At 46.0% G+C, this 20006-nt stretch overlaps 1 protein-coding gene across 1 annotated transcript in view; it reads left to right on the forward strand.

The window, feature by feature from the left end:
- The first annotated feature begins 4220 nt into the window (after positions 1–4220).
- Positions 4221–20006, forward strand: part of DUSP16 (dual specificity phosphatase 16) — a 56261-nt gene continuing 40475 nt past the window's right edge. The window contains exon 1 of the mRNA XM_056862468.1: positions 4221–4265. The gene's annotated coding sequence lies outside the window, so the exon portion shown is untranslated. The remainder of the gene's footprint in view (positions 4266–20006) is intronic.

Consider the following 20006-nt stretch of genomic DNA (forward strand, 5'->3'; position numbering starts at 1 on the left):
TTCTTCTTCTTTAACGGGAGGTGCCAGTGACTGAGTAAGATGGTTGTGGACTGTTGTTATGGGTTTTTCTAATAAATGACCACAAAACATAAAATGAGAAGGTTATAGTGCTAGATTTCTACTGTATGCCTATGGAAAATGCCCTGAAACACTCATAGAAATGTAGTGTCATTGGTAGTCCCTCAATTTTTATTTTATTTTATTTGCTTTTGCATTCCCGTAAACAATGTTTAGGAGACAGATGGCAACTTGACAGGGAGCAAATGCCACAGTATGAACATCCTTTAACCCGCAAACCAAATAAAGATGTCGCTGGAAATGTCAGGCTGCGGGTGTATGAGCAACACAGCCGTGAATCAACCTTCCAAAAGAAGCGAGTTGGTTATGGTATACATGCATTGATATTAGACAAACTGCAACTATTTACAATAAGATGGGTTGAAAGGACCGTAGGCGTACATTGATGCTTCAGTGCCAACATATAAACATTCAAAAGGACAGATTGCCCAGCCTTCTAAACAGATGCAGCACTTGGAGTTCCATCCTAAGCAGAGTTACCCCTTTCTAAGTGAATTGAAGTCAATGGGTTTGGAAAGGTGTAACTCCGGTATGGATTGTACTACTATATTTTTTCCTGCAGGTTCTCATATACGTAGTCATCTTTGGATGACTACAGCACCAAGCAACAACTTGCCCCTCTGAATGAGCCATCAAGAGATTAATGGCAAAACTAGTCATTTCCACACTTAGGACATTTTCCATATGCCACCCCCGCCCCCCAACACTCAGCCCCGCACAAACCCAATCAACCGTTTGGAAGATTGTATGCACTGAGAGATTCTTTGGGAAGCCCTTTAGAGTTTAGTTTCCTTAGAGGACTGGAGATTTACAATGTCTTTGTAATATCTGTTTCCTTTACAAGTAGAGCATAGTGGAAACAAACAGACACTCCTCTAGCAGGCAGGAAAGCTGCTGTTTCTGTATGAAATTCCCACAGGGAATCTCCTGTCACCTCACACCACGTTGTGCCTGTAACTGAATGTTAGAAGGAGAAGAAGATGGTTTTTATATGCCAGCTTTCTCTACATTTTAAGGAGGGTCAAGAAGAACCAGCTCACAATCTCCTTCCCTTCCTCTCCCCACAACAGACACCTTGTGAGGTAGGTGAGGCTGAGAGAGTGTGACTAGCCCAAGGTCACCCAGCAGGCTTCATGTGGAGGAGTGGGGAAACCAACCCAGGTCACCAGATTAGAGTCTGCCGCTCTTAACCACTACACCAAGCTGCAAACCCCCTTCAAAGTATTTCCCTGCCCTCTTCTACCGATTCTAAGGGATGTCACCTTCTGAAGGCAAAGGCCATTAAGGAGCTTTTGTAAAATCAATGAGGCCTTCCCCTTTAAAAAGGATTAAAGATAACACCTGTTTTCATCTTGTATATTGGGTAATTCATAGAATGGCTGCAAGGGAGTGTCCGTGTGGACACCCCCTCTGTCACCACTATAGGAAGAGGGGAGGAGCAAAGCTCCCTTTTCAAAAGGGAGTTTACAGTATGGATTGGTACAGCATGGAATGGTAGGTAAAGGGAGAGGGAGAAATAGGGTTGCCAGCTCCAGGTTAGGAAATACCTGGCGATTTTTTTAGGCGGAGCCTGAGGAGGGCAGGGATTGGGGAAGGGAGGGACTTCAATGCCATAGAGTCCTATTGCCAAAGTGGCCATTTTCTCCAGGTGAACTGATCTCAGCGTGGTGAAGTGGTTAAGAACAGTGGTTTGGAGCGGTGGACTCTGATCTGGAGAGCTGGGTTTGATTCCCCACTCCTCCACATGAGCGGTGGAGGCTAATCTGGTGAACTGGATTTGTTTCCCCACTCCTACACAGGAAGCCAGCTGGGTGACCTTGGACTAGTCACACTCTCTCAGTCCCTCCCCCAAAAACTCCAGGTATTTCCCAACCCGGAGCTGGCAACCAGGGTTGCCGGGTCCCTCTTTGCCACCAGCAGGAGGTTTTGGAGGCAGAGCCTGAGGAAGGCGGGGTTTGGGGAGGGGAGGGACTTCAATGCCATAGAGTACAATTGTCAAAGAGGCCATTTTCTCCAGGTGAACTGATCTCGATCGGCTGGAGACCAGTGGTAATAGCAGGAGATCTCCAGCTAGTACCTGGAGGTTGGAACCCCTAAACCCTATGGACCCTATGGAAACCCTAAACCCTACGCTGTTTTAGGCCCCGTTTTAATTGTAAGCCGCCTAGAACAGGACTCTGGAGAGGCGGCATAAAAACGGGGGAAAGTTCCAGGTGGAACATTAGATGCCGGGGGCAAGCGTGGGTGGGGGGAGCTTTGCCTGTGGCGTTGCGGGGCTTCAACTTGCTGTGACCCCCTCAGACCCCCGTGGCTCTGCAAGCCTCACGGGCTGCTTCAACCTCTGGAGGTGGTGAGCTCTCCTGCCCTGAAGGTTTTTAAGCAGAGGCTAGACGGCTACCTGTCAGTACAGTTGCCAACTTCCAGGCGGCGGCAGGAGATCTCCTGCTATTACGACTGATCTCCAGCCAATAGAGATCAGTTCACCTGGAGAAAATGGCTGGCTTGGCAATTAGACTCTATGGCATTGAAGTCCCTCCCCTCCCAAACCCCATCCTCCTCAGGCTCCACCCCAAAAATCTCCCGCCGGTGGCGAAGAGGCACCTGGCAACCCTAGACTGTCAGCAATGCTGATTCTATGACCTTAGGCAGATGATGAGAGGGAGGGCATCTTAGCCACCTTCTGGGCATAGAGTAGGGGTCACTGGGTGTGTGTGCGTGGTAAGGGGGGGGAGGGAGTTGTGAATTTCCTGCATTGTGCCGGGGGTCGGACTAGATGACCCTGGGGTCCCTTCCAACTCTATGCTTCTATGATGCTAACCTGCCCGGGCGCTTTGCTAGCAAACCGAAGCCAAAATCCCTAAAACGGAGGGGGGAGGGGGGAGCCTTGAGCCAGGCTGCTGGACGCGGGGCCAGAGGACCTGCCGGGAGCGCCGGCTGGCTGGGGTGGGACGGTCCGGTTTACCCAGGAGGAGTCGGGGGGGGGGGGAGAGAGGAGAGCCAGAACCCCCCCCCCCCCCCAGGGCCGGTGAACTAGGCAGCCGCCTAGGGCGCAGACCTCAGAGGGGCCTTTGGGGCACCGGTTTAAACAGATGGGGGGGGGGAATGCAACTGACAATTTCGATTTTTATTTTAAGAAAAGCACCACAACGGTGCTATGGAATATAATAAGTATGACTTTTTTAAAAAAAATTAATTAATTTTTATAACATAAAAAACAAACAACAACAATAATATAAAAAAACAAAAAAAGAAAATACAAAAGAGTATCTATATAGACTGATTCATACATTCATGGTTACAAAGTTATACAGTTCAAAAAGATACCCCTTCGTCCCTCCGCCCACCCCAAAAAGTGACCCATCGCCCGACTTCCGAAGAAGTGTCTAACACTTATAAAACTGTTTTTAAAGTGTCGAAACACTTTTAGACACTTTAAAAAACAGTTTTATAAGAAGTATGACTTCTTATACAAAGTTTTGCGCTTTTATTTTTTTCCCCTACATCTGTTTTTTTTTTTTTAAAATTGGCTAGCAACGGGGTGGTGGGGAGGGGCGCCAGTAGCCAGCCTTGCCTAGGGCGCAAAAAGGACTGGCGCACCGCCTCCCCCCCCCCCCCCGCCTCCCCATTCGGGACCGGCCGGGGAAGAGCCGGCCGCCCCTCCCTCTCCCGGCTGCGGCTGAGTTCATTCCCGGGGATTGGTTTGCAATGACGGCATCGCTTTATTTTTACACCGATGACCTCATCCCAGCAGCAGCTCCTCGCGAGTTGACCGACCAGCAAATAAAAAAAAACCCCTCTCTTCTCCCTCTCTCTCTTCTCCCCCCCCCCGTTTTGTTCCCGACATTGAATGACTGCCCGGAGCTGCTGCTGCCTTTCCACTCCTGCAAGCCCCGCAAATATTCCTTCTCTCCCCCCTCTCCACACTCACTCACTCCTTCCTCCCTTCCTTTCTTTTTCTCAAGCCCTCTTCAAGGAGGAAGCCAAAGCTCCAGACGCTCCCCCTCCTCTTTCGCCTTCCTCTTCTCCTTCCTCTTCAACCCCCCCACCTCCCCGAAAGAGGAGAAACACGGCCAACTACCCCCCCCCCAAAAAAGGTCCCCCACGGCTCTGAAGAAGGGAGACGGAAGAGGCTGGTGGGAAGCTCTCGGTCCTTTAAAGCCCGGGCAATTGATAAGAGGGGAGAAAAAGTAAGTCTTTTGGGGGGAAGAAAGGGCCAGCGGGGGTGGAGGAGTGGGGGGGGGACTGTGCCCCCCTTCCTAGATGCAGCCCCCTCTCCTAGATGCAGCCCCCTCCAGGATCCAGGTGCCACATGGGGGTGGGTTTGGGTTAGATGGTTGGGCTCTCCCTTAAAAAAAAAAAGATTAAATGAGTGAAAATGCATTTCCCCCCCCCCCCGCCCCACAACACAGTAAAATAAAAAATACTGCCTTCAGCCTCTGCTTTTCCATTTGTTGAGTTGGGTTTGATAGCCTCCTCCTCGGGGTGGTGTTTGTAAGATACTAGTTTATTAACACCCCCCCCCCAATGGGTAGCCTTTGGCAGAGTAGTGAGAAGAAACGAGTCATGTTAAAAATATGGGATGACCGGTGCCCAGGCATCAGTTTTACAGTCTGCCTTTGCAGTTCCTCTTCTTATCTATGCCAATTTCTTTCTGGTGTGTTTTTTGTTTTGTTTTTTGTTAAAGATATATATTTTTTAATGTAACCCCTCAATGTTGTTTGTGTGGATTCACATGGAATAGAGGAGAATCGGCTAAATAACCAGCGCGGGACAGTTTTTAAAAACAGCGTTTGAAATGGCATCTTTTCAGATTTCCGTTTTGGAAAGGGTACAAAACTACCTGTATCTCCTTGCTGCACATACCATGTTTCAAAGGTTGTTCAAAGGAGAATGTGTAATCTTTTGAAGTATAACTTTTTTTTTTTTTGCTAAAGAAAACAGGCTGGGAGGGAGGAATATTTTTTCAAAATCTCCTGGTTAAGGATGCATTTTATATGTGACTTGAGGACTCACACACACGTGTATATATATAAATAAATCGGTGATGTTTAGCTTTTCTGTTATAGCTTTTCTGTTTAGCTTTTCTGTCCATGGGGTTATCTTTCTCTTTGTGGTATTCTCTTCTTTTGATGTAGAGGCTGCGTTTTGACAGATGAACCCAACTCCGAAAGCTGTATCTCCACACTGGAGAACACATCTCCTGTTGTATTTCTGCCTGTTGCGTTAGAGAGCTTTTCTAAGAAAAATACCCCAGACGTAAAACATTTGCAAATGTTGTAGCTAACCTCTGATTGTATACTCTTTCCCATTAAAGTACTAGCCAGAAACATTAGAACACTGTTTAGAAAAAGGTGACCTTCTAGAACGATTGTCATTGCTGAAAAAAGGAATAAGGTGAAACGGTTTTGGAAAACTGTGGCTGATAATAATACTTAAAGTTTTTGCCTTGTGAAGGAATTGGTTGGTGGTTTCAAATGTTTGTAGGGCCCTCCGTAAAACTACTGGGGGGTTGAGGCAACCTAGTAGGCTTGCTGACAGTTACTTAGTTATTTCCCCCTTTTCTCCCCAATTTTGTCACGTAAGGTATATGTGGAAGTTCTTTTGCATGATCTGACCTGCAAGCGGGGGTCCTATTTTATACTCCTAGTCAGATTTATCAGAAACAAAAGATCTTGAAGTATGTTTGGGAGTGTACTTTTCTTCTGAATTGGTGTTTGTAGCCTTAGTAAGTACTTTTCCATAAAAGGACTAGGTAATAAGTGATGTGATAAGACCTCTGCTTGAGACCCTGGAGAGCCACTGCCAGTCAAAATAGACTGGACGAATGGCCTGATTCAGTATAAGTAGGGTTGCACGTAGGCCTGGAGGAAGCTATCCTGTCCCTTTAATAGGGACTTAATGTGTGGAAATAAGCAGCTGAAGCTTTTCATGGCATGGACATAAATAACATCCTATTAAGCCTCTGTTAAAGAGACAGGACATTTTTTCCCTTCCAAGCAGTTAGCCACCCTAAGTATAAGGCGGCTTCATGTGTTAGCATTTTATTAGCAGACACATAACTTGTGAATGAACAAATTGCACAAATTTAGGAATTTTTTTTTGGGGGGGGGAGTCTGACTGTCACCTTCTAGAAGTCTCTGAAGTTTAATGCGCCTTCTCGGAAGGCCTGTAGCATGTTCCGTATAGCTTTTCTAAGGAGGTGTAGCTGCCACAAGTGGGAACTGATAAAAAGAGGCCTGGTTATTTTGGCTTCATTTATCTGACAGAGTGGGCTATGATCCATGAAAGCCTATGTTGAAATATAAAATACAGATGTAATGTTTTTGTTTTGTTTTATTTCCACTTATGCCTCACTTGCAGAAGGTGAACTGCTCCGTTGTGAAACACTTGTTCTGACATTAAAGATTTAGGGCTCTGGACATACATGTGTAAATTATTTGTTTCCAAAAATGTGAGCACATGTCTGCAGCTTTTGGAGCACTATCATCTTGATCTGTCTCTTCCCCTAGCCTGGCTTTCTTTTATCTTTCTCTCAGTTCCAACCCAGCTTCATATTTTGGGTTTGTTTAAGAAGCTTATCTCAATTTATTCAGTTGGCATACTGTAGCAACCAGACACTTCTAGTCTTGACTCTCAACAGATCATTCAGTTAAAACAAAAAAAGGCTTTTTGGTGACTTAAAGGAATGAAAACAAAATTCCTCAAAAGCTGTCCTTCACAAGGTGAGAACTATCAAAGCCAGAAGTCAAGATCGGAGGCCACCAGGTTGGCATGTACCCATTACATGTCACCTAGTGAGACCTTTCAAAAGTTGTGCTGAATCTTTAAAAGAAAGGGGGGTGTTTTAAATTAAAAATGTGCACAGCTGTCTGAAATAGGTGCTGGCAACAGAATCTGTGTTTACAAAAGGATGTACAGTAGAAAACGAGAATAAATGCTTAGTGGTAGAGATTGTCTTATGGGGGCTTATAGTGAATATGTTTAGCAGTTTGTTAGAAAATTGACCTTTCTGATACTGTAGTGTTGGCAGAATGGAGGCTGGTGTGATGCCCTGCATTGGATTTGGGCCCTTCTGTTCACCCCTCCACCATCCCCGTGAATATGGCTACCATGCCTGAGAATGGTTTTTGGGGGAAAAAGGTCTGTGATTATGGCCACTGGGCTTGCCTCTGGATGTGTCTGTGATCTCCTGGTTTATATGGCAGGCTTACCTGCAGCTTAGGAATGTGCTCAGGACTGAAATGACTACGTGCAGCTGACAACGTGAACCAGCTCTTAGCGGTGGTTCTCTGATCTGTGTTGGGAGACTGTGGATGGAAGGAAGGCAAAAGCCATGCAGATGAAATTTGTTTTGAGTCCATAGTGTTGTCTTCAGGGGCAACTGAACCAGTTGATTCAAGAGAACAACTAAAAGAGTCTAACATGCTAACTGATAATGTAAACCAGGGGTGTCGAACTCAATTGTTACAAGGGCCAGATATGACATACATGTCTCTTGGTTGGGCCTGGCCATGCCTTGCCAACCCAGATTGAGAGTGAGGGGAGGGCTGGTTTGCGGGCCAGATAAGAGCTCTCAAGGGGCCGGATCTGGCCCCCCGGGCCTTATGTTTGACACCCCTGCTGTAAACCTTAGTACAGCTCACCAACATTAGAAATCCAGATTTTAAAAATCCAGCTCTAAACCATGGTATTACCTGCGATATTCTTTGCCTTACTTCTTCCATATATCTCCAATTAGATTTCCAAATGTCACTTGCCTGGTTGCCTGTAGTGAATAAAAACTGCTTCTAGGTGAGTAGGCACAAAAGCTTCTGCAAACGGAGAAGCTTCCAGTTCATCGAAGTGTGCCACAATGAGTAACATTCAGCATATGCAGCCTGACAGGCTATTAAATTGTGGACTAGTGAGTTCAGATAACATACTTGCAATGCAGATTTTAGCCAAGGCTGTGGTTTCTGATTCTCCTAGAATTTGGCCTATTCTGCCCTGACCTTCTGAGAAAAACACCCTGTTTAACCATAAACCGGATGATGAATGTTTGCAGATGGATCTGAGTGCTGGGATAATAAAATAAAACCCGGCTGATAATTCACGGAGAGTTTATTGGTGTTTGTTTGAGGGTGGTTGTGGTAGAGAGGTTAGTTGGGGGGGGGGGAAGCCCTGTTTTCGCTGTTACCAGCCAGTAATAGCACCTTGTTGTTGCTCCAGTTCTTTCACCTGCTCCAGGAACTTGAAGCTGTAACAAGGCAAACAGAATATAATACAGATTCACAAGGGCCCTTTGTTTGCTTTGATTCTCTTGCTCCGTATGTTATGCACTTGCAACTGGCAGTGCCTCTCCCAGCCCCCTCTAACTGTTTTGGGCATCATGTCTAAACAAGGGAGGGGGACTGGGGAGAAATAACAATCCACATTTTCAACCGCCTATTTAAAGAATTCATATCCTGAGGGTCTGAGACTGTCTTTCCTATGAGCCTGATTTGAGTTGTACCCTGCTCCCCGGGATGTATTGGACAAAGGGATGCCAGCCTCCAGGTGGGACCTGGGGATTGTCTGGAATTACAGCTCATCTCCAGACTACAGAGAACAGTTTCCCTGGAAAAAGTGGATGCTTCAGAGGGTGGACTCTATGGCATTGTACCCCACTGGAGGTCCCTGTCCTCCTCAGGCTCCATCCCCATATCTCCAGGAGTTTCCCAACCTGGCTCTGGCAACCCTACCCCCCATCCCCTCCTGGTGGCCAGGAGGGACCTGGCAACCCTAATTGGTCAGCCAAGTTGTGAGAGGATCTGGGGGTCATGTGCTCCCATGGAGAAAAGCCACCAAATGATACAGGCAATCTTGCCCTTATTTGGGTATGGGGTGTCTTGGAGCCTGCTAGATGAAGCTTATTTGAAGAGGGTGTCTTAGCCCCAAAGTGAGGGAGATATTGGATTGATTTAATTACATAATTACTGAATTAATTCAGTTTCTTTTCAATGTGGTGAGGGAATGGGAGAGGAGTGTGGGCTGGAAATCATCCAGCTACACTCAATGCCCAAATGTAAAATTAACATTTTTTTTCATACTGTGTGCAGTCGATCTCTGGAACTCATCGCCACACCATGAGACACAATTAGGCAAAGTAATTTTAAAGAGTTTGGCAAATTACTACAAGACAAAAATTATCTGTCACTGTTGCTATGATGAAGAAAGTATTTTTTCACACAACGCATAGTTAAATTGTGGAACTCCCTGCCCCAAAAATGTGGTGGTGGCTGCCAACTTGGAAGGCTTTAAGAGGGGAGTGGACATGTTCATGGAGGAAAGGGGTATTCATGGCTACTAGTTAAAATGGATACTAGTCATGATGCATACCAATTCTCTCCAAGATCAGAGGAGCATGCCCATTATATTAGGTGCTGTGGAACACAGGCAGGACAATGCTGCTGCAGTCGTCTTGTTTGTGGGCTTCTTGGAGGCACCTGGTTGGCAACTGTGTGAACAGACTGCTGGACTTGATGGGCTTTGGTCTGATCCAGCATGGCCTTCCTTATGTTCTTATTACTTCAAAGGAGCACCAATGTGGCTGACAGGCTCATTGTTTTGGCAATGGCAGCTTGGCTCAAATGCAACAGCACACAGTGTCTGGGAGCTGTGTAAAGTGCCGTCAAGTCGCAGCCATTATGGCAACCCCTTTTGGGGTTTTCAAGGCAAGAGACTAACAGAGGTGGTTTGCCAGTGCCTTCCTTTGCAGATAGGACATTTTGGAGGTCATTAATTCATAGGTCATTAATTCATCTTAAGTTGGAAGGGACTTGACAGCACTTAACACATACACACACACACACACCAGTTGGGAAAAAATGTATCAACAACATAGTTTTATCAACCAATAGAAATCATTATTTCCCTCCTCATAGCTCTAATTTAATTTGAATTGAACCACTAAAGTTTCCACCAGCACTAAGTCAAATGTCAGCTAATTCAATTAGCCCCGCTTTTTATTTCAGTGAGAAGACAAGTACAGGCTTATACTACCCATTTCCTGGAAGCTTTTATGTAATAAACTTCTGCTTCAATAGGTTTGTACTAGAATCTAGATCAGGGAGGGTCAAAGGTAAGGCCCACAAGTTGAATCCGGCCCCTTGAGAGATCTTACCTGGCCTGTGAGCCAGTAGACGAAGCCACCCCTCCAGTCCCGATCTGGGCTGGCGAGGCATGGCCTGACCAAGTGACATTTATGTCATATCCGAGCCTCATAACAAATGAGTTTGACACCCCTGGTCTAGATCCTGCCCTGGTTCCTCCTTTGCACGTTCTCATGAGATAAGGGATGTATGTCACTCGTCCACATTGTTATTCACAGTGGCAAACACTAGGCTGTGTGAACCAGTTCCCAGTGCTGTGCACATTCTCTCCCTCAACTTCCTTGGCCCTACTAGCCCCCTAATGCCAGCATAGCTGACTCTTTCTTCTCTTTGCTCAGTCTTCCATGTTTCTTCCACAGAGAAGAAGAGTTGGTTTTTATATGCCGACTTTTAAGGAGAATCAAACTGGCTCACAATCTCTTTCCCTTCCTCTCCCCACAACTGGCACCTTTTGAGGTAGGTGGGACTGAGAGAGTTCAGAGAGAACTGTGACTTGCCCAAGGTCACCCAGCAGGCTGCATGTGGGGGAGCGGGGAATCAAGCCCGGTTCTCCAGATTAGAATCCGCCGCTCTTAACCACTAAGCCACACTGGCTCTCCGTGCTAGTAGCCGTGCTAGTCAGCTGAGGCAAAAGAGAAGAAGAGAAGAGTTTGTTTTTTTATATGCTGACTTTCTCTATCACTTAAGGAAGAATCAAACTAGCTTACAATCACCTTCCCCTTCCCACAAAAGACACTCTGGGAGGTAGGTGGGGCTGAGAGAGCTCTAAGAGAGCTGTGACTAGCCCAAGGTCACCCAGCTGGCTTCATGCTTAGGAATGGGGAAACCAACCTGGTTCAGCAGATTAGCCTCCGCTGCTCATGAGGAGCGGGGAATCAAACCCAGTTCTCCAGATCAAAGTCCACCACTCCAACGCACTACTCTTAACCACTACACCACGCTGGCTCTCAGAGTCCGTTTCCTGCATTTCACAGCCCAGTTTCTTCTTTTGTCACCCTTCAGATATAACTGTCTGTCTAGTGAAGGCCTGACTCAGGAATTTGAGGAAGCAACACTTGTCCATGAAAGCTGGTTGATCTTCAAGGTGCCGTGAGGCAAGGGGACTTCTGAGCCATCGGCCGTCTTTTCTTGCCTGCCTATCACTAGTACTCCTTTCCTGTCTTCTTTCCCCCCAGTCAGTAGCCCAGATTCTCTGAAATACTATCCCTCGCCGCATCCATCTGAAGAGTACTGACCTACATTCACAGTGGGTAGCCCTGTTAGTCTGTCTGCAGTAGTAGAAAAGGGTAAGAGTCCAGTAGCACCTTAAAGACTAAGAAAAATATTTTCTGGTAGCGTATGAGCTTTCGTGAGCCACAGCTCACTTCTTCAGATGAATGAAAGTCCTCCAAAATGTCCTATCTTTGACAGCCTTGCTCAGATCTTGCAAACTGAAGGCTGTGGCTTCCTTTATTGAGTCAATCCATCTCTTGTGAGGTCTTCCTCTTTTCCTGCTGCCCTCAACTTTTCCTAGCATGACTGTCTTTTCCAATAGTAGAAAAGGGCAAGAGTCCAATAGCACCTTAAAGATTAACAAAAATATTTTCTGGTAGGGTATGAACTTTCGTGAGCCACAGCTCATGAAAGCTCATACCCTACCAGAAAATATTTTTGTTAGTCTTTAAGGTGCTACTGGACTCTTGCCCTTTTTGACCTACATTGTAAGTTCTGAATTCCAAATCTTATCTTTTGCCAGCCTGGCTTCTTTTGTGCCTTGGCTTCTTAGGTTTCTGTTGACACTTTTACGCGGCCAGACAGAATACTTCCCAAAACTCTTTAAAAAGTCAGTTTGAAGCAGCCCTATGACAGACTATTTCTCTCTCTTTCCGCCCCCCCCCCTCTGTCTCTGTCTCGTTCATATACTTCTAGGACAGGAGTCCCCAACCTTTCTGAACCTGCAGGCACATTTGGAATTCTGATGCAGCATTAAGGTTGCCAACCTCCAGGTACTAGCTGGAGATCTCTTACGATGACAACTGATCTCCAGCCGATAGAGATCAGTTCCCCTGGAGAAAATGGCCGCTTTGGCAATTGGACTCTATGGCATTGAAGTCCCTCCCCGAACCGCACCTTCCTCACACTCCGACCCAAAAACGTCCCGCTGAAGGCAAAGAGGGACCTGGCAACCCTATACGGCATGGTGGGCACAGCAACAAAGTGGCTGCCACAGGAGGCGGAGGCAGTCACAAAACGATTGCCACAGCTTAACTTCAGTAACCCAATGCAGATCCTTGTGCTGTGGTGGCAGCTGCTGCCAAAGCAATGTTTTTTTTAAAATCTGCACAGCCAATCAGAAGCCTTGCTGAGCAAAAGCCCTACCTGGCCCCACCCACTTCCTAAAAACAGTGAGCACCGGGAAAGGTGCTGTTGGGTACCATGATGCCCACAGGCACCATGTTAGGGATCCCTGCTCTAGGAGCATGGGAGCCCTTTCCCCATACATGAGAACATAAACCTATTGTCATGGGGCCAGGCTGCCTCATGACACATGTGAAGCTTGCTTAGACTCATTTGGACCAGTGGTCTATCTAGGCCACTATGCTTGGACTGGGAGTGGCTTTCCGATGTATTTCCCAACCCTGGTAGCGCAATCATTCTTGGACTGAACCTGTAACCTTGTTCATGTAAAGCATGCCTTCTTCCCCTGCACTAGCATGGCATGATGGCCCTTTCCTTCTCAGCTATAGGGGAGGTTGCAGGTTGGGTTGAAAATATCCAGGTGACTGGCCCCAACCACATGCTTGAAATATTCATAAGCATTTCATAGTCACATGGGTCTCCGCTATGGGAAAGCAATTCCCTCATCACTGTGTATGTGAAGGAGGGGAAGGGGCTGATTTTTCCTGCTGTCCCCACATGTTTGTCCGTAGAGAAACCCATCACTACTTCTCGGTTTGACTTGGGTGGGAAAGGGGCAAAGGGCCTTTTGTGTAGTGGCCCTGAATCTATGGAATTAGGGTTGCCAACCTCCAGGTAGTAGCTGGAGATCTTGGAAACTCTAAAAGGTGGTGTATAAAATCTCGATGGCCCCTTTTGTGCTCGTGGCCATTGGTACTTCCACTGGCAGTGAGTTCCACAGTTGCATTACCCATTGAGTACAGAAGTGTTTTCTTTTGTCTGTCCTGAATCTCTCGCCTATCAGCTTTACTTTGTGACTCCAAGTTCTAGTGTTACAGGAAGGGAAGAAAAGGTTCTCTAAATCCCCCCCCCCCCAAGAAAAAACCTGGCAGGATTTTATAAATTTATATCATGTTTCACTGTTGTTATCTTATTTCTAAAATGAAAAGCCCCGAACTTGTTAACCAGCCTTCTTTTTATCTGTAGGCAATGGACTTTATTATCCATTATGAAGAAACCATTTTTGCTAGAAGTGTGAAAAGTTTTTTTCTTTAAAGTTGACAGAAGTTTCTGCCATTCAGCTGTTCTTGCTATTAGTTGGCTTTGGGATTGGTGGTTTATTGTCGGCTGTAGCTTGAACTCCCTAGCGGAGATCTTGTTGGACCTTAGTTTGTTATGTTTTTCTCAATGACTGTAGCAGGTCCACATGGGGGGGGCGAAGGCATGTGCGAGAGAGCAGAGTTTGTGTTTTCTTTGTGCTCCATTTGTGGTTTGCCGCTGAGCCAAGAGTGACCTACTCAGAGTTGGCTCCGAACTAACTGTCAGACTTCCATTTTGTGTGTCTGTGAAATGCTCTTGTAGACTTTTAATAACTGAGGTGGGATTTAAGAAGGAAGGGGAGGGGGAAGAGGGAAAGAAAATTGTAATTAGTATTACCCAAGTGAGGACTCCCCCCCCCCCCAGCAAGTTACGGAGAGTGATTTGGCACCAAGAACTATCCCTCCTGTCACCTTTGTCTTCTCCATAAATCTTCCTAGGTCTCTCCTCTTGGAGATTATAACTCCACTAATTGATGTTCATGGTTAGCCCTGGTTAGTATTTGGATGGGAGATCGCCAAGGAATACCAGGGCTGCTGTGCAGAGGAAGGCACTGGCAAACCACCTTGCCATGTAAACCCCAAAAAGGGTCGCCATAAGTCGGCTGCGACTTGAAGGCACTTTACACACACACACACACACACACACACACACACACACACACACATACACACACACACTTGATGTTCACAGTCCATTGGTTCAATAGGGACTAAATCACTGGATTTATTATTTTCTATATTACATTTCTGTATTACTGTATGAAGATAATGTTACTGCAGATTTTGACTCCTGGGTTTGCCAATAAGGCACATTTGTTGAGCGTTGGATACTGACGTATCAATGTTTTAAGTAAGATTTTCTGAAGGACTGTATAAAAATAAAATTATGACTCGTTGTGAGGGTGGGCTGCATTGTGTACAGTGAGTTATGCTATGGAACAAACTTAAGCCGAGTTAAAGAAGGTTAACAAAGGAGTGTGAAAGAAACTCCTTCCTCTTCACACGTTAAGTGAAAACTCTGTGAGCTGCTTTAACCTAATTGCTTGAGCATAAGAAATCCTGGGTTCTCCTTCGGTCTTTTCTTTGTCTGACAACTTTCTATGACACATTGCAGAATGGTGTCTGGGAGTCTGCATGATTATCAATTACTCTTTATTCACTTCTAGCGGAAAATGAGGTTGTTGTGTTTGCTTTTACTTAGGCTAATAGAAGACATTTTTAAAGTGCTGCTTGATCCCGTAACACACAACTGGAAGCCCAAATCTATGCTAAGATTTCATATAATTGGATCCTTACAGCTTTGTCAGAAGCACACATCCACATAGTCGATATGCAGTACACAGTCATACTTTTTATTGACAATATTTCCGGAGTTTTGTTGATAATACCTTAAAGGTGTTATTGATGGAGTTGGCCCATAGTTCTGTGAAAATGATCATCTATCTACTGAGTTGAGGAGGCCAGGAAGGCTCCCATATGTCTTTCACGCCGCAGGATGTACAAAACAGTAATGTTCCAAAGGGCATTTTAAGCAAGAGATTAGAACTGTCGTGGTAGAATGAAACAACCCAGGAGGGCACTTTATAATGGAACAGGGTTGTAATCCAGGGCAGTGATTATTGCAGGTATCAACCTTCTTTTACTGCACTGTTTTGTACTTTGTAATCCACATGTATCGTTTGTAGTATACCTTGCCTTAGATGGCTGGTCGTTCACATTGTTCTCTGATTTTGTAAACCCAGTCCAATTTCATTGTCCATTGGTTGTCTTTGTCCTATAAACTTCCTTGAGCCTCAGTGAGAAAGGCAGACTGTAAACCATGTAAACAGAAAGATACCTTTATCTTTCTCCTTCTTCCACATGCGACACATATGGCTCTTTGAGTCACCACTGCTCTGTCTTGTCCAAATGCTCTTTTATATTGAGCTACCTTTGTTTATTACTAGGGTTGCCTGCTGTGGGCTAAGAAATACTTGGAGATTTTTGGGGCAGAGCTAGAGGAGGGCTGGGAGGGACTTCAGTGGGGTATAATGCCATAGAAGCCACCTTCCAAAGCAGCCATTTTTTCCAGGGGAACTGATCTCTATCAGCTGGGGATCAGTTGTAATCCCAGGAGATCTCCAGCTAGGACCTGGAGGTTGGCAACCCTATTCAGTACTGATATGGCACTGGATGCCATAAATCGATCTATATGGGCATCAGCAAGCACTGTTCTCTACATTGGCATCCTAGTCTGTTTCATTGCCAAAGCCAGGTCACAAGCCAGGTAAAAACGAGTCCAGGTAACTGGCGTTGTCCAAGGAAGCCTGAAGAGGCAGCTACAGTGAGGGGCCATGGGAAGGGGCAGTGGCTCAGTGGTAGAGCATCTGCTTAGCATGCAGAAGGTCCCAGGTTCAATCCTTGGCATCTCCAGTTGAAGGGGACTAGGCAAGTAGGTGGTGTGACCTCTGCCTGAGACTCTGGAGAGCCGCTGCCTGTCTGAGTAGACAGTACTGACTTTGATGGACCAAGGGTCTGATTCAGTGTAAGGCAGCTACATGTATTCATGTACAAGCTGTGTCATCTTGCTGAGACAGGGAATATTGGACTGGAGTGATTACAACCAGAGGCATTAAGGATGCCCCCTGGTTTCTTTAAGTGCCCCAGGGATCGCTTGCTCCCTGAATGAAGCATTTCACCCTCTGTTGTTCATGCATGCACTACCCTTCTGGCGACTTCGATCATTCAAAAGGGCAAGTGGCAGCAAGCTATCGTCCTCTTTTCTTTTGCTTTACTGGGTGATTGCTAGGGTTGCCAAGTCCCCTCTGGCCACCGGTGGGGGGTGGGGCAGGATAGGGTTGCCAGATTCAGGTTGGGAAACTCCTGGAGATTTGAGGATGGAGCCTGGGGAGGACAGGGACTGCAGTGGGGTAGAGTGCCACAGATTTCACCCTCCAAAGCATCCATTTTCATCAGGGGAACTGACCTCTGTAGTCTGGATATGGGCTGTAATTCCGGGTGATCTCCAGGTCCTACCCGGAGGCTGACATCCCTAGTGATTGCAAAACCACTGTTTGTCAGTTCAGACATCAAGCCAAATCCCAGTGAGGTCCCATCGACACATTACAAAATCCTTGTGGTTGTTGGGGAACAACACAAGAGATTTTATATCACAAGGAGTTTTGTACCTCCGAGCTATACGCTGGCTTTTTTCTGTTTGCGACCACAGCATACAGGGAGAAGCGGCTGTACCTCCCCATGCTGTTTTTGCTTCTGCAAACTGCCCCATGTGAAACTTACGTGTAGTCATGTAAGTACCATTATTATTTTTTCAAATAATTTTTATTGTTACAAACATAACAACAACACACACAACATTGTAGTATACACTTCATAATCATATGTGTGGCACCTTATCTAAAACCTGTCTAAAACAAGCTCTTCCTGTGCATCCCTGTGAGCAAAAGTACTACATTCTATAATATTATGCCCCCTCATACAAAATTATCCAGATAACGCTTCATTTTTAATACTTTGAATTATGTCAGCTACTAGTAAGGAGCACCGTGGCGCAGAGTGGTAAGCTGCGGTACTGCAGTCAAACGCTCTGCTCACGACCTGAGTTCGATCCCGACGGAAGTCGGTTTCAGGTAGCCGGCTCAAGGTTGACTCAGCCTTCCATCCTTCCGAGGTCGGTCAAATGAGTACCCAGCTTGCTGGGGGCAAAGTGTAGATGACTGGGGAAGGCACTGGCAAACCACCCCGTAAACAAAGTCTGCCTAGTAAACGTCGGGATGTGACGTCACCCCATGGGTCAGGAATGACCCGGTGCTTGCACAGGGGACCTTTACCTTTACTAGTAAGTACCATGATTTTTAATAACTTTGTGGTGTGTAGCTGGAGCCCTAGTTAGGCTTCTTTAAACATCATTTGGCAGGGTGTTTGAACCAAATCTATGTGGAGAGGCCGATTGCTTCTTTGTGGCCGGTTCGCTGACTGCATTATGCAGTGATGACATGGCATTGATTTATTTTTATCCTGACTTTCTCCCTCATGGAGACCCGAAGCAGCTTATCATACTGTTTTCTCTCCTCTACCTTAGTTCAATAGCAACGCTGTAAGGGACGTTTAGCTGAGAGACTGTGACTGGCCCCAGGTCACCCAGGAAGGTTCCATGCGTGGTGTAGTGGTTAAGAGCAGTGGTTTAGAGAGGTGGACTCTGGTCTGGAGAACTGGATTTGATTCCCCACTCCTCCACACAAGCGGCGGAGGCTAATCTGGTGAACTGGATTTGTTTCCCCACTACTACGCACATAGCCAGATGGGTAACCTTGGGCTAGTCACTCTCTTAGCCCCACCTACCTGATAGGGTGTGTGTTGCAGGGAGGGGAAGGGAAGGTGACTGTAAGCTGGTTTGATTCTTCCTTAAGTGGTAGAGAAAGTCAACATATAAAAACCAACTCTTCTTCCTCCTCCTCCTCCTCCCTCTTTCTCTTCCTCTTCTCCTCCTCCTCCTACTACTACTAGTGGGAATGCAAACCTGGATCTCCCAGATTCTAGTCCAACACTCCACCCTCTATGCCATGCTGGCTCTTGTGTATAATGGGTCCTCATATCCCCACTGAGAGAAATTTGGTTTCATTTTGCCTTTCCTCACTTCAAACACAGTGGTACAGGCTGAGTATCCCTTATCTGGACAACTGATATCCAGACTGACCTGAAAACCAGGCTTTTTTAGGGGGCATTACTCACGGGCCCTCAGCAGCACGCCAATTTGCTTCCTGATGTTTCAATATACACAAAATTATTTAAAATATTGTTTAAAATTATATTCAGGCTATGTGTATAAAGTCTATATAAAACATACATTAATTTCATGTTTAGACTTGGGTCCCATCCCCAAGATAACTCATTATGTATATGCAAATATGCCAAAAAAAAGTTTGGTCACGTCATGAGACGACAAGAGTCACTGGAAAAGACAGTCATGCTAGGAAAAGTTGAGGGCAGCAGGAAAAGAGGAAGACCCAACAAGAGATGGATTGACTCAATAAAGGAAGCCACAGCCTTCAATTTGCAAGATCTGAGCAAGGCTGTCAAAGATAGGACATTTTGGAGGACTTTCATTCATAGGGTCGCCATGAGTCGGAAACGACTTGACGGCACTTAACACACACACATGCCAAAATACGGAAAGATCCAAAATGCGGACCACTTCTGGTCACAAGCAGGCCGGATAAGGGATGCTCAACCTGTATCTGCCCCCTGCCCCCAGACAGTTCTTATACTTTCCCTCCCAGAATTCAGGTGTTGCACGTGCTTAGTTTGTGGCAGAGCTAAGAGTAGGATTGACAACCTCCAGGTAGTACCTGGAGATCTCCTTATATTACAGCTGATCTCCAGCCAATAGAGATCCGATCACCTGGAGAAAATGGCCGCTTTGGCAACTGGACTCTATGGCATTGAAGTCCCTCCCCAAGCCCCGCCCTCCTCAGGCTCCACCCTGAAAATCTCCAGGTATTTCCCAACCCGGAGGTTGGCAAACCTAGCTCAGTGGCTGGCAGCAGAATTGGAGCATCCATTTCAGAATAACCGTCTTGAAACTCCTCCGTTCTTGTGTTTGATTAAGAAACTGGTTCTGTGTGAAAATTACTCCTCAGCCTGAGCAACCTGACCAGGCTCTGTCTTCAAGCCTTGCTGAGAACTAATCCTCCGTCTTCTCGGACCAGTTTGGTGGGATTATTCAATGAAATGTAGCTGTGTCAGATTCAGATACAAGGAAATGTCTACTGACTCTTTTGTGGGGAATCAAATGAGGAAGTTTCCAAAACTTTTTTTTTCCGTCTGGGCTTGGCACCCAGTATTCTTAGTAACATCAGCTGTAAAAGAGCAGTATATGGTAGGCAGCCTTTTGTAAGTGATACTGAAACGGTTTACCCTTTAAAAATAAATAAAAATGCTGCTCTTTTGGCCGTGTAAGGGGTTTTTCCAAGTGGTTCATAACCAACAGCGAGTCAATTCTAGTTCTGGAAGAGTGTCAGAAAAACAACGGACATGTGGCGTTTTAAAGTCCAGCGGGTTTATTGTGGCATTAGCCTTCACAGTGAGCCCTGCTTCATCAGATATAAATTGTTAGAGTATCAGTGCATTCCTAAGAAGAGTTAGTCCAGTTTAAGCCCACTGAAATGAAGGGTCTTAGACTGGAGTAACTCTTCTTAGAAATGCGCTGTATGTGTTTCATAAGGAAGCAATTGCTGAAACAACCCTACAAGCCTTCGAGCTTGTATGGCATACATCTCTAAGACACGATTAAGCCTTACTGATGTCCTGAGGGGATTATTAT

This window comes from Euleptes europaea, chromosome 17, assembly GCF_029931775.1.
Source record: "Euleptes europaea isolate rEulEur1 chromosome 17, rEulEur1.hap1, whole genome shotgun sequence".
Classification (NCBI taxonomy): Eukaryota; Metazoa; Chordata; class Lepidosauria; order Squamata; family Sphaerodactylidae; genus Euleptes; species Euleptes europaea.